Source organism: Oryx dammah, unplaced genomic scaffold, assembly GCF_014754425.2.
Source record: "Oryx dammah isolate SB20612 unplaced genomic scaffold, SCBI_Odam_1.1 HiC_scaffold_29, whole genome shotgun sequence".
Taxonomy (NCBI): domain Eukaryota; kingdom Metazoa; phylum Chordata; class Mammalia; order Artiodactyla; family Bovidae; genus Oryx; species Oryx dammah.
In genome coordinates, this window is record NW_024070213.1 from 17,689,437 (window position 1) to 17,704,298 (window position 14,862).

The following is a 14,862-nucleotide window of genomic DNA, read 5'->3' on the forward strand; positions in this document are numbered from 1 at the left end:
TATCTTTATTGTTTAGCTGTTTTGCAATAGTCATGTTATTATTTTAAAGAACTAATTTTTTTCATACAGCTAAATATTTTCCAGTGAGAATATCATGTTAAAAAAACAGTTTGTATAATATGATTATGTAGGTGATTTTTGTAATATATATGTATTGATATCTGTATGTATATATTTGTGTATGTACACATACACACACACACATAGATGGATATACACCAAAAATGTAAGCTTAAAGATTATTATAATTTCTCATTTTCCACTATATCTATAATTACTATTTGTATGGTTTTTGTTTATGTGTTTTTTTTTTAATTAAAAAAAGAACCTGAAAAGCTAGTTTTGTTTTGTTTTTCCCCTGAGACAGGAAGAAGCACTTGCGTTCATTCTCCATTTACTTTCTATTAAGGAAGGTGATATGGAACAGAATCAAAATGTAAAGGATCCACCCTTCTCAATAATAGAACCTGGTATCTAATTATTCATGTGTGCTCTTCTACCTTGAGCAAAATGCTTCTTCTAATATTGGTGACCAATATACCACAATACATATTTTGGAAGCATTTATGAAACACTTGTGTATTATATGAAACATGGTATAGTGGATAAAGTTCATGTATTCAAATCCCAGCTTTGACACTCAATAACTGAGAACTTAAGTCATTTAACTGCTCTGGTAGTCAGTTTCCTCATCAGTAAAATGGGGATAATAATATCACCTACTTCATAGTGCTGGGGAGGGACTGTGATTCCACTCACAGAAGGCACTTAGATACGAGCATGGAGGAAGAGGAACCTAGAAGTTGAAAGAGGTTTAAAAGACATAGCAACCAAATGCAATGTATACAGATCAAGAGGCACGACACACCTGTCAAATACAATATATGGACATTTCAGGGGATTCTGATTTGAACAAAGGAACTGGGAAAGACACCAATTTCTCAATCAAAATTTCAATCCTGACTTTGGTGATATAAAATAATTATTATATTTTAGATATGTTAAAGAATTATGCTATTAATTTTTTTAAGATCTTTATCTTTTTAAGATTCATAAAGAATTTAGTCATGGAATGCCTGAAATTTTCTTCAAAATAATCAAGTGATAAACGAAAGAGGTATAGATAATAAGAAACTAGCCCTATGTTGCTTATGACAACATGGGCTTTTTTTCATCCATCTGTTTTTAATACTATTCTACTTCTGCATGTGTTTGAAATTTTACAAGATCAATCGTTTTTTAATACTGTTTAAAAAGCTATCGAACGACTGTCAATATTTGCGTGTGCTTAGTAGCTCAGTCGTGTCCAACTCTTTGCGACCCCGTGGACTGCAGCCCGCCGGACTCCTCTGTCAATGGGATTCTCCGGGCAAGAATACTAGAGTAGGTTGCCATGACCTCCAGGGGATCTTCCCAGCCCAGGCCTCCCGCATTGCAGGGGGATTCTTTTACCGATTGAGCCACTAGGGAAGCCCTTGTAAATATTTACTATATGCTTTATATTTGTAATGTTATCTGATGTTTGTTTACACCTTTCAGATCACAATGTGTTTTTATTTACATGAAGTCTTTTAGTACTGAACGTATATGGTAGGTATTATTATTCCCATTTTACAAATGATAAGACTGAATTAGAGGCAAGACTGGCAGGAGGCCCAATATACCACCTCCGCTCTTCCAGCTTCCAGGGGACCCTCCCTCCGTAAGAGTAGTAGGCGGTAACCCACAGCCACTAAGCAACCGGCTCTTGCTTCCTTTAGAGATAGCCGTCAGATCTAGTGGGGAGACAAAAAGCAAACACACAAATGATTCACTTAGAAATATTTATCAGACAAAATTGGAGCCCACATTTGCATCTAGCCGCTACTTTAAAAGGAACTCTCAGGGAGAAAAGAATACAGATGAGATTACTCGTAAAAGTTCTCTCCGTGGTTTGGTTTTCTTTTACGTAACTTTATTGTTGTAAGTTTCATTCGTTTATATTCTCTACCTAACCTGTTTATTCTTTCTGAAAATAAAATCAGGCTTAAGGTGAGGGGACCAGAGATGAGCAACTGCATGGGAAGCGAAGTTGGGAGGCAGGAGGACGTCACATCCCAGTCGCTTGGAGGCCCAAGCACCTCACAGCTCGGCGCCACCTTAAGAAGCGTTAGCATCTCCGCCGACCCTGCTTGCCTTCGGCTCCTCCCACTCCCGTGTCAGCTCCGACCCGGGAACGTGGGGAAGGGAGGAGAGACGCACTGAATGGAAAGATTGGCGCGGGAGTCTGCGGGGTCTCTCCTTCCCCCTGCTCTGCGGCGCGGGGAGGAGCAAGGACAGCTCGGCCCTTTGGGGTTTGGTCCTTTTCCTGCAGACTCGGGATGGGAACGTGTTCTACTGACACGAGGGTTGGGGGGAGATATATAGCGGTGGGGGCTCATCTTGGGGTGCGGCCGAGGGGAGACAGAACTGGGGCGTCTGAGACATACAGAAGGCAAAACTGGTCACAAATTCTAAGTTTAGGAGGTCCGTATGCGTCTCCCTCAAACCATTTCCAAAAGTGGGGGCAAGTTTTCCATTCTCCGCCCAATTCCCCGTCTTCATTTTAATTGATTGGGTTTAAGGTAGGCCGGGCCCAAGGTTGCTTGCTGGTTGGCTGCACAAGTAATCTATCAGGATGACGCAAGCGCGGGGCGGCTGTTTGGGAAGGAAGTGAAGTTTATTTTGGTACCTCCCATCCCAACTACTGATTGGTTGAGATTCGTAGTGATGTAAAACAAGGCATAAAAATGTCCACTAAAGGGAAGGGCCAATTGGCCACACTCTCAGGGACGCTGTCTAGGCTGGGACTGGGAAGATCTAGACGGAGTCTGCTGTTGTGGTGAAGGACCAAAGGGATTGAAACCCGGAAATGAGTTTAGTAGGGAGCTAAAGGGGAAGGGAAATCTGTGAAACCTTCCTTGCCCTCAAATAAGGTCATTTCCTGCGTGGGATCGATAGTTTCCTGTTTACTCAGCGAAGTCAGCGGGTATCGTGGTTTTCTGGAATACACGTAATAGTTAAATTCGTATGAGCCTCTGATCCCAGACTTCCCATTTACTTATATTACCCAAAAGAATGAATGAGACGGAGGAAAGGAAAAACGTGGAGTTTAATCACGCCTTTGGGGAAGGATGGGGAAACAGAGGTTCTTGTTTAGAAAGCTAAGGACTGACTGGATGACAGGATCCAAGCAGGTGGATTCCTTAAGAAACCATTCACAGAATAATTGGGAGAGGCTGGGTAGAGGTGAAGGAAACTATAACAGTTTGTCTGAAGGAAGGACATTGATCAAATTACAGAAACCTACTTGGATCACTACAGTCGCTCGGTTGTGTCCGACTCGTTGCGTCCCCATGGACTGCAGCACGCCAGGCTTCCCTGGCTATCACCAACCCCCGGAGCCTGCTCAAACTCCCGTCCATCGAGTTGGTGATGCCACCCAACCATCTCATCCTGTTGTCCCCTTCTCCTAGGATATGGATTGTATTTTATGCATCGTTGCATATCCGGTGCCTAGCAGTATCTCATACATAGCAGGTTGTGAACCCAAACAAAATAAGACGTTTACAAAGTATGTGGCGCACATTCTAAATATTGCAGACATTGAAATGTTTTTAAAGGTATCTATGCCAATCAGTCCAGAATATTCATTGGAAGGACTAATGCTGAAGCTGAAACTCCAATACTTTGACCACCTGATGCAAAGAACTGACTCATTGAAAAAGACCCTGATGCTGGGAAAGATTGAAGGCAGGAGGAGAAGGGGACCACAGAGGATGAGATGGTTGGATGGCATCACGGACTCGATGGACATGAGTTTGAGCAAGCTCTGGGAACTGGTGATGGACAGGGAAGCCTGGTGTGGTACAGTCCATGGGATTGCAAAGAGTCAAACACGACTGAGTGACTGAACTGAAGTGATGGCAGTTTTATGATCCTGGAAAAATGTTTCACACTTACCACCTGGATTGTTCCAGCCATAAATTGAAAGATAAGTACTCCCTGAATCCACCTGGGAGAAGCTACCTACCTGTGAAAAGCTACCAGTGAAAATGCTGCCATTTTCTCCTTAACACCCTGAGGCGTTTAAAATTTGGAAGCAGATTTCCCCTTAAGGTAACTTCCTAAAAATATTGAAAAGATAGATGGCATTAGTGAAAAGATATCTCTACATCCAGTGAATGAAAAATAAGATGTTTAACCTACAATCAGCGATTCCAGGGTAGGAAGAACTATTTTAATTGAGAGATGTCATCTGCACTGTAAATTATGCCATTCCTTTGCTTCCCAGCATTAATAGACCTTTTTTATTTTTTTCCCTAGTCCAGACTTTTTCTTAGAGCTAAATTTCAGCAATGCTTTAAATATTGTGCTTTGGAAATTGAGGGACCAGTGTGAGGACTTCCCATTAGTATAACTATCCCCACTGCAGCGCCTGCAAGGGCTCTGGGTCAAGATTCAGTAACAGGTACGTTCTGTTTGTCCAAGGTGATCCCATCTTTTTATGATTCTCCAGGATATCCTAGGCCAGATAATTTACAAGGGAGTCTATCATATTGGCCTTTCAGTATCACTATGGCCATAGTCTAAAAATAGGAGAAGGAACAGCAGCTGTATTTGCAATAGTAAGAGTACCATGGGAAAATTATAGGCTATACACAATTCTAGCATAATAAGGTATTGTTATTTGTTGCTTATAGCAAGGTGGCAGTAGGGGTGGGACGAGAGAGGAAGGAGCTTTTAAAAATTTTTTGGAGAATTGTTTGTCTAAGCTTTCTGGGCACAGAGATTGCGCACCTGGGAGAACCGTTGGCACAGTGGTTGCAGAGGCAGTCCTGGCTGCATGAGAGGAGGACGATGAGGAGGGCTGAGCATCAGCATGGCAGAAGAGGACACGCTGGTATCAGTGGATTAGGAAACACTGGGGAAGGCGCAAGGAGTGTTCTTCTGCAAATATACTCAGGCAGAGGGTAAAAAGCTGGGATTGAGAGGCCAGGTCCAGAACACTGACCAAGGCAGAGGGCAGGGGCGATTGAAAGGTCCCGTCCCCAAAGTGCGTCGTTTGCAAGAATGGTTTGAGACAAGAGGAAATCCCAAAACAAACGTCCACCAACAGAGCAAACTTCTACAGTGAGAAAGTCATCTCAAAGTTGGATTACTTAGATTCCCAACTTGTAAAATAATGGCCAGAATTTAAATTTTCCGAGATAAACTCAGTGGTTTTGTTTTTTATTGTTAATAGAGATGGAACTACTCTGTGTTCAATATTAGAATTTATCGTAAGTTACTTTAGTATCAGATATTTGATTATGACTGTATATTATAGGTATGATCGAATGATTACACTGTAAACAATTCTAATCAATGAAAACACCTTACAACCTTCAAAAAAAATTCTGTTTATGAGAGAAAAGAGTTTTGTTCCTAGAAATGTTAAATTATATGGAAACATATAATATTAGTTTTAGGTTAATAATTCATACACGTAAAGCACTGTCACTTTCCCAATGATGATGCCCAATGAGTCAAACTAGAAATTGTGTCTCAGGGGACCTCGAATCCAAGGAATAAACTGCTGTTGTTCCTCATCACAGACCCAAACCCTCCAGCGAGTAAAGATAAACCACTGGCATCTTGGTTAGTGAGAACCTGAGACACTGGGTCAGATAGCCGCTCGGGTGTCAGGGAAAACCTCAACCTCCAGGAGACTAGCTGCTCCCACCTCCCACCCACCTTGTGAAATACTGTGATCATGAGTTACTTTCTTTTTTAAAAAATTTATTCATTTATTTATGTATGACTGTGCTGGCTCTTCATTTCTACGAGGGCTTTTCTCAAGTTTCAGTGAGCAGGGTCTACTCTCTAACTGTGGTGCGGAGGCTTCTCGTTTTGATGCTTCTTTTGTTTCCAAGCCTAGGCTCTAGGACGCCTGGGCTTCCGTAGTTGCAACACGTGGGCTCAGTCGTTGGGTCACACCGGCTTAGTTTCTCCTCCACATGTGAGGTCTTCCTGACTCGGGGACTGAACCCATGTCTCCAGCATTGGCAGGCAGATTCTTTACCACAGAGACACCAGGGAAGCCCATCATGGGTTTCTTTTTATCTGGAGGCTCAAGAAACAGCTACAGGGCCTCAAAAGACCAAGAATGAAGACACTAGGTTATACTGCATTTGGTATTATAGAAAGAAGAGAGAAAGGGAGGACAGAGAATGAGGAGGGGCAAGTAGGGGAAGTATAGAAGAAACAGTGGACTTATTGCTCAGTCAAGTATTGTATCTGTCAGGGTTATTTGCAGTAAACAGAAACCACTTTACCACTTTTATTTTAAGCAGAAAATACCTTAATGCAGGGACATGCATGCTGACAAAATCGTTTGAAGAACAGAAGGAGCAGAGTCTCTGCTGTTTCCCAGAAATGGCTCCTAGAATGGGATTACTAAACACACTCACGGGAGGAGACCTAAGAAAGCTGAGCAATCAGGCTTCCTGAGTGGCTCAGTGGTAAAGAATCTGCCTGCCAATGCAGGAGACGTGGGTTCGATCCCTGATCCAGGAGGATCCTGCATGCCCCAGAGCAACTAAGCCTGTGGACCACAACTACTGAGGCTGTACTCTAGAACCCGGGAGCTGCAACTACTGAGCCTACCTGCAGCAATTACTGAAGCCCACTCACTCTGGAGCCTGTGCTTCAGAACAAGAGAAGCCGCATCTAGAGAGTAGCCCCCACTCATCGCAACTAGAGAAAAGTCATGCAGCAACAAAGACCCAGCACAGCCTTTAAAAAAAAAAGAAAAGAAAAGAAAAAAGAAAGGTGAGGAATCACAACTTATTGCTGGGACTTTCCTGGTGGTCCGGTGGCTAAGACTCCGTACTCACATTTCAGGGGGCCCAGGTCCAATCTCTGATCAGAAAACTAGATCCCACATGCGACATCAAAGACCTAGCACAGGCAAATAACTAAATGAAAGTGAAAGTGTTAGTCACTCAGTCCTGTCTGACTCTTTGTATAAATAAATATTTTTTAAAAAACAAAGCTTTATTGCTGAAACTGTTGAATTCAAGAACACAATGCTTTGGCTGGGATCCAGAAGGCAGTGTTGCTAACACTGCCTCAAAGCCTTCAGTGGCCAAGAGCTACTGCATGGATGCGGAACATTGCTGCCAAAAGCCTAGCACCTCACAATCATGCTGGCCAGCAGCAAGCACCAAAGCAGCCAGGAGGTGGCTCCTACATCACTTCTACTTTTCAAGTCTCTTGGATGTGCAGACTACAGATAGATCGTAATTTAGAAACAGAATCCTAGTGGCAAAAAAATCTGGGATGTATAGTTGTGGGTTTTCTAGCCTCTGCAGTACAGGAAGGTGTATGCAAAGGAGACAGAATATGGGTCAGTCATATCCATCACAAATGTATATGTATCTACATGTAAATCTGAGCCAGAAGCAGCATGAGAGTGAAGCAGAAGTTGAAGATTTTTTCATTTTACAAACCAATAAGGGGATGCAGAGGACTTTTGTTGAAGAAAGACGTTACCAACTGCGATCTACTATGACCATCATTTTATAAGAGAAGTAATACTTTTTTACACCAAAAAAGTGGGAAGGTTACATTTGCAGAATTTAAGAACTAGATAAACGTAACTTCAAGAAAAACAGTAGGTTGTCTTTCTCAGTGAACACCTTGTCCAAGTGTGGCAGTCTATGAAAGCACTGAAGTAGTGTAAGGTCGGGCTTACAAGATGGCTCAGAGGTAAAGAATCTGCCTGCTGATGCAGGCGACACAGACTGCATCTATGAAATTAAAAGACACTTGCTCCTTGGAAGAAAAGCTATGACAGACCTAGATATTGACAGGCAGAGACATCACTTTGCCAACAAGGGTCTGTCTAGTCAAAGCTATGGTTTTTTCCAGTAATCATGTATGGATGTGAGAGTTGGACTATAAAGAAAGCTGAGCACTGAAGAGCTGATGCTTGTGAACTGTGGTCCTGGAGAAGACTAAAGAGTCCCTTGAACAACAAAGAGATCAAACTAGTCAATCCTAAAAACTCAACCCTGAATATTCACGGGAAGAACTGATACTGAAGCTGAAGCTCCAATACTTGGGCCAGCTGATGCAAAGAGCTGACTCACTGGAAAAGACCCTGATGCTGGGAAACACTGAAGACAGGTGCAGAAGCAGACAACAGAGGATGAGATGGTTGGATGGCATCACTGACTCAATGGACATGAGTTTGAGCAAACTCTCAAAGATAGTGAAGGACAGGGAAGACTGCCGTGCTGTGGTTCATGGAGTCACAAAGAGTCAGACACAAGTTAGTGACTAAACAACAACAACAGGTGTAAGGTCACTGCCCCTTGCCAGGAAAAAAAAAAAAAAAGGCAGCTTCTTACCCAATCCTGCTTAAAATGAGCTGAATGAACCTTACTTCTGGGCCTTCATTTCTTGCTAACTAAAATTAGTATTATATATAAATACTACCATTTAAGAAAGGAGGGGAAGGAAAGGTATGGGAGAAACAGTTTCTAAAAAGAACATATACAGTAGCACCTCTTATTTGTAGTTTCACTTGCTGAGATTTCACTTACCCATGGTCAATCTCTGCCTGAAAGTATATTAAATGGAAAATTCCAGAAGTAATCAGTCCACAAGTTTTAAATTGCACACCATTCTAAGTAGCATCATGAAATCTCAAGCCATCCCCCCTGGACAGAAAACATCCCATTGTTCAGTGTATATAGGAATCCATGCTGAATTCTCTGCCCACCCATTAGTCTCTTAGCAGCTGCTATTTTATCAGCTATATTGTCACAGTAGTACATTCACATAACTTTTATTATGGTATATTGTCACACTGTTCTATTTTATTAATAGTTACTATTGTTTATCTCCTACTGTGTCTAATTTATGTTAAACTTTATCATAGGTGTATATATATCATATATATAATTTATGTGTAATTACATATATGTATCATATGTGTAATTTATAAATTAAACTGTATCATAGGTGTATATTTATGTATAGGAAATATAGGGTTTGGTACAATCTGTGGTTTAAGGCATCCACTGAAGGTCTTGGAAAGTATCCCCTATGAATAAGAGGGAACTACTGTAATAAGAAAATGCCAATTTAGAAATAAAATAGATTAGTGAAGCTCTTAGATCCCTTAATGGTTCTAAAGGTCTATTATTTCACTTTTTATCTGGACTCCTAATAAACTTCTACCTGAACTTCAACTTGTAGACTCTACAACTGTCCCATTCAGCGATTCAGATTTAATAAGGAAAAACCGATTTTTTCATGTCACTCTATTTGTTTGAAAACATTCTGTGGATACCAATTATCAGTAAACTATAATACATGCTATTCAGCTTGACATTCAAGATTGTCTTCCACCTGATCCTAACCCATATTGCCCACAATTTCTGCTCCCAAAATGACTAGCATCACCTTAGTTGCCTTTACTTAGGTTACCATTTTCCCTCATTTCAACAGATATCCATTGAGCTTATTAATTATCTCCTATGTGCCAGACTTTGTGTTAGAAACATTAACAAATTCAAGTATGAAACAGGTTCAGCCCCTGCTAGAGTGACCACCCATCCAGGTTGCCCAAGACTGTCTTGGGTTTAGTGCTAAAAGTCCCCTGTCCTGAGAAACCCCTGAGTCCTAGGAAAGCTGAGACAGTTGATCATGCTGGTCCCTATCTACAGGAAATTATGAGGTTCTTCAGGTCCTTTCTGGGGCTTCCTAAATGGCTCAGTGGTAAAGAATCTGCCTGCAGTGCAGGGGGAGCAAGAGACACAAATTCGATGCCTGCCTGGGTCAGAAATATCCCCTGGAGAAGGAAATGGCAACACATTCCAGTATTCTTGTCTGGTAAATCCCATGGACAGAGGAGCCTGGCCATGGGGTTACAAAGTGTTGGACACAACTGAGCACACACACTAAGATCTCTTCTGATTTAGAAACTGAATAGATGCACATTCCTTTTTTTTTCCATTTATTTTTTAAAGTTTATTTTCAGTTGGAGGATAATTCCTTTACAGTACTGTACTGGTTTCTGCCACACAACAACGTGAATCTGTTGTAAGTATGCATATATCCCCTTCCTCTTGAACCTCACCCACACACCCCACACCATCACACACCCCACACCATCCCACTCCTCAGGGATGTCACAGAGCTCCAGGTTGAGCTACCTGTGTTATACTTCCCATTCAGTTCAGTTCAGTCGCTTAGTCGTGTCTGACTCTTTGCGACACCATGCACTGCAGCACGCCAGGCTTCCCAGCCCATCACAAACTCCCGGAGCTTGCTCAAACTCATGTCCTTCAAGTCGGTGATGTCATCCAACCATCTCATCCTCTGTCATTCCCTTCTCCTCCCGCCTTCAATCTTTCCCAGCCATCAGGGTCTTTTCCAATGAGTCAGCTCTTCCCATCAGGTGGCCAAAGTATTGAAGCTTCAGCATTAGTTCTTCCAATGAATATTCAGGACTGATTTCCTTTAAAATTGACTGGTTTGATCTCCTTGCAGTCCAAGGGATTCTCAAGAGTCTTCTCCAACACCACAGTTCAAAAGTATCAATTCTCCGATGCTCAGCTTTCTTTATGGTCCAACTTTCACATCCATACATGACTACTGGAAAAACCATAGCTTTGACTAGACGGACCTTTGTTGGCAAAGTAAGTAAGTAAGTAAGTAAAGTCACTCAGTCATGTCCGACTCTTTGTGACCCCGTGGCCTGCAGCCCACCAGGCTCCTCAGTCCATGGGATTCTCCAGGCAAGAATACTGGAGTGGGTTGCCATTTATGTCTCTGCTTTTTAATACGCTGTCTAGGTCAGTCATAGCTTTTCTTCCAAGGAGCAAGCATCTTTTAATTTCATGGCTGCAGTCACCATCTGCAGTGATTTTAGAGCCCAAGAAAATAAAGTCTGTCACTGTTTCCATTGTTTTCCATCTATTTGCCATAAACTGATGGGACCAGATACGGTGATCTTAGTTTTTTGAATGTTGAACTTTAAGCCAACTTTTTTACTTTCTTCTTTAACTTTCATCAAGAGGTGCTTTAGTTCCTTTTTGCTTTCTGCCATAAGAGTGGTGTCATCTGCATATCTGAGGTTATTGATATTTCTCCCAGCAATCTTGATTCCAGATTGTGCTTCATCCAGTCCAGTATTTTGCATGATGTACTCTGCATATAAGTTAAATAAGCAGGGTGACAATATACAACCTTGACATACTCCTTTCCCAGTTTGGAACCAGTCCGTTGTCCCATGTCAGGTTCTAACTGTTGCTTCTTGACCTGCACACAGACTTCTCGGGAAACAGGTAAGATGCTCCGGTATTCCCATCTCTTTAAGAATTTTCCAGTTTGTTGTGATCCACACAGTCAAAGGCTTTGACATAGTCAATAAAGCAGAAATAGATGTTTTTCTGGAACTCTCTTGTTTTTTTGATGATCCAACAGATGTTGGCAATTTGATCTCTGGTTCCTCTGCCTTTTCCAAATCCAGCTTGAACATCTGGAAGTTCACGGTGCACATACTGTTGAAGCCTGGTTTGGAGAATTTTGAGCATTATTTTGCTAGTGTGTGAGATCAGTGCTTGGAAGAAAGGTTATGACCAACCTAGACAGCATATTAAAAGGCAGAGACATTACTTTGCCAACAAAGATCCGTCTAGGCAAAGCTATGGTTTTTCCAGTCGTCATGGATGGATGTGAGAGTTGGACTATAAAGAAAGCTGAGCACCGAAGAATTGATGCTTTTGAACTGTGGTGTTGGAGAAGACTCTTGAGAGTCCCTTGGACTGCAAGGAGATCCAACCTGTCCATTCTGAAGGAGATCCGCCCTGGGATTTCTTTGGAAGGAATGATGCTAAAGCTGAAACTCTAGTACTTTGGCCATCTCATGCAAAGAGTTGACTCACTGGAAAAGACTCTGATGCTGGGAGGGATTGGGGGCAGGAGGAGAAGTGGATGACAGAGGATGAGATGGCTGAATGGCATCACTGACTCGATGGACGTGAGTCTGAGTGAACTCCGGAAGTTGGTGATGGACAGGGAGGCCTGGCGTGCTGCGATTCATGGGGTCACAAAGAGTCGGACATGACTGAGTGACTGAACTGAACTGAACTGAGATGAGTGCAATTGTGTGGTAGTCTCAACATTCTTTGGGAAAGAAAGCATTGCCTTTCTTTGGGATTGGAATGAAAACTGACCGTTTCCAGTCCTGTGGCCACTGCTGAGTTTTCAAAATTTGCTGGCATATTGAGTGCAGCACTTTCACAGCATCATCTTTTCAGATTTGAAAGTGCTCAACTGGAATTCCATCACCTCCACTAGCTTTGTTCATAGTGATGCTTCCTAAGGCCCACTTGACTTCATATTCCAGGATGTCTGGCTCTAGGTGAGTGATCACACCATCGTGGTTATCTGGGTCATTAAGATCTTTTTTGTGTAATTCTTCTGTGTATTCTTGCCACCCCTTCTTAACACCTTCTGCTTCTGTTAGGTCCATACCATTTCTGTCTTTTATTGTGTCCATCTTTGCATGAAATATTCCCTTGTTATCATTAATTTTCTTAAAGAGATCTCTAGTCTTTCCCATTCTTTGTTTTCTTCTATTTCTGTGCATTGATCACTGAGGAAGGCTTTCTTATCTCTCCTTGCTATTCTTTGGAACTCTACATTCAGATGGGTGTAGCTTTCCTTTTCTCCTTTGCCTTTAGCTTCTGTCTTTTCTCAGCTATTTGTAAGGCCTCCTCACACAATCATTTTACCTTTTAGCATTTCTTTTTCTTGGGGATGGTCTTGATCACTGCCTTCTGTACAATATCACGAACCTCTGTCCATGGTTCTTCAGGCACTCTATCACATCTAATCCCTTGAATTTATTTGTTACATCCACTGTGTAATCGTAAGGGATTTGATTTAGGTCATACCTGAATGGTCTAGTGGTTTTCCCTACTTTCTTCAATTTAAGTCTGAATTTGGCAATAAGGAGTTCATGATCTGAGCCACAGTCAGCTCCCAGTCTTGTTTTTGCTGACTGTATAGAGCGTCTCCATCTTTGGCTGCATAGAATACAATCAATCTGATTTAGGTATTGACCATCTGATGATGTCCATGTGTAGAGTTGTCGCTTGTGTCGTTGGAAGAAGGTGTTTACTATGACCAGTGCGTTCTCTTGATAAAACTCTGTTAGCCTTTGCCATGATTCATTTTGTACTCCAAGGCCAAACTTGCCTGTTACTCCAGGTATCACTTGACTTCCTACTTTTGCATTCCAGTCCCCTGTGAATGAGAAGGACATTTTTTTTTTAATCTTCTAGACGGTCTTGTAGGTCTTCATAGAACCATTCAGCTTCTGTTTCTTCGGCATTAGTGGTTGGGGCATAGACCTGGATTACTGTGTTATTGAATGTTTTGCCTTGGAAACGAACAGAGATCATTCTGTCATTTTTGATATTGCACCTAAGGACGGCATATCGGACTCTTATTTTGACTACGAGGGCTACTCCAGTTCTTCTAAGGGATTCTTGCCCACAGTAGTAGATATAATGGTGATCTGAATTAAATTCACCCATTCTGGTCCATTTTAATTCACTGATTCCTAAAATGTTGGTGTTCAGTCTTGCCATCTCCTGTGACCACTTCCAATCTACATTGATTCATGGACCTAACATTCCAGGTTCCTATGCAATATTGCTCTTTATAGCATTGGACTTACTTCCATCACCAGTCACATCCACAACTGGATGTTGTTTATGCTTTGGCTGCATCTCTTTATTCTTTCTGGAATTATTTCTCCACTCTTCTCCAGGAGAATATTGGGTACCTACCAACCCAGGGAGTTCATCTTTAAGTGTCCTATCTTTTTGCCTTTTCATACTGTTCATGGGGTTCTCAAGGCAAGAATACTGAAGTGTTTGCCATTCCCTTCTCCAGTGGACCATGTTTGTCATAGCTTTTCTTCCAATACTTCCCATTAGCTATCTCTATTACATATGATAATGTATTTCATTGCTACTCTCTCAATCCGTCCCTCCCTTTCCTTCCCCCACTGTGTCCAAAGTCTGTTCTCTATGTCTGCATTTCTATTCCTGCCCTGCAAATAGGTTCTTGGATACATATTCTTTCCCCAAACTTTCTTCCAAGGTAATTATTTGGGACTTCCCTAACCGTATAATGTCAAAGACTACTCCCAAGCAATAACTTTTTATTTGTACTACCTCCTAGACTGAACTCCTGGGAGGCAGAGACATCTTTCCAGGGTCCACAGTGCCTCCTAGTGCCTTATGCAATAAGGCAATAGTGACAATAAAAATAAAATGAAGGTAGGTTGAATTGAGTAGAAGAGAACTTGGACAAATCATAGTTCAGACTTTTTGTTTCTTAATTTAAAAAAAAATTTTAAGTGAGACACATATGGAAAAATGCTCAGTTGGATATTTGTTTCTACAAAGCTAATGGCACCCAGACGAAATCACCGGAGACATCCCAGAAGTCCTGCTGTCCCTTCCTAATTACAACCTCTCAAAGTGTAACCACATATTTAAGTTTATGACACCATAGATTAGTTTTGCCTGTTTTTGAAGCTTTATATAAATGGAATTATTCAACATGTCCTCTTTTGGACCTGGTTTCTGTGGTGCCCTGTATCAAGGTGACAGGTGTAAAGCCTTGTACCAAGGCCACAGATGTGGAGCCCAGTACCAAGGTCTTCTGTGGAACAGAGTGTGTCCCACAGCAACCGTTGCCATGAGCCCCCCATCTAAACCAGCCTGCTCCCTGACCCCATGTTAGGTAAAAATACTCACCCTATAGCAC

The 14,862-nt window shown here is 41.9% G+C and overlaps 1 pseudogene; it reads left to right on the forward strand.

The window, feature by feature from the left end:
- The first annotated feature begins 4,257 nt into the window (after positions 1-4,257).
- LOC120858780 lies at positions 4,258-5,443 on the forward strand (annotated as a pseudogene).
- Positions 5,444-14,862: the final 9,419 nt, after the last annotated feature.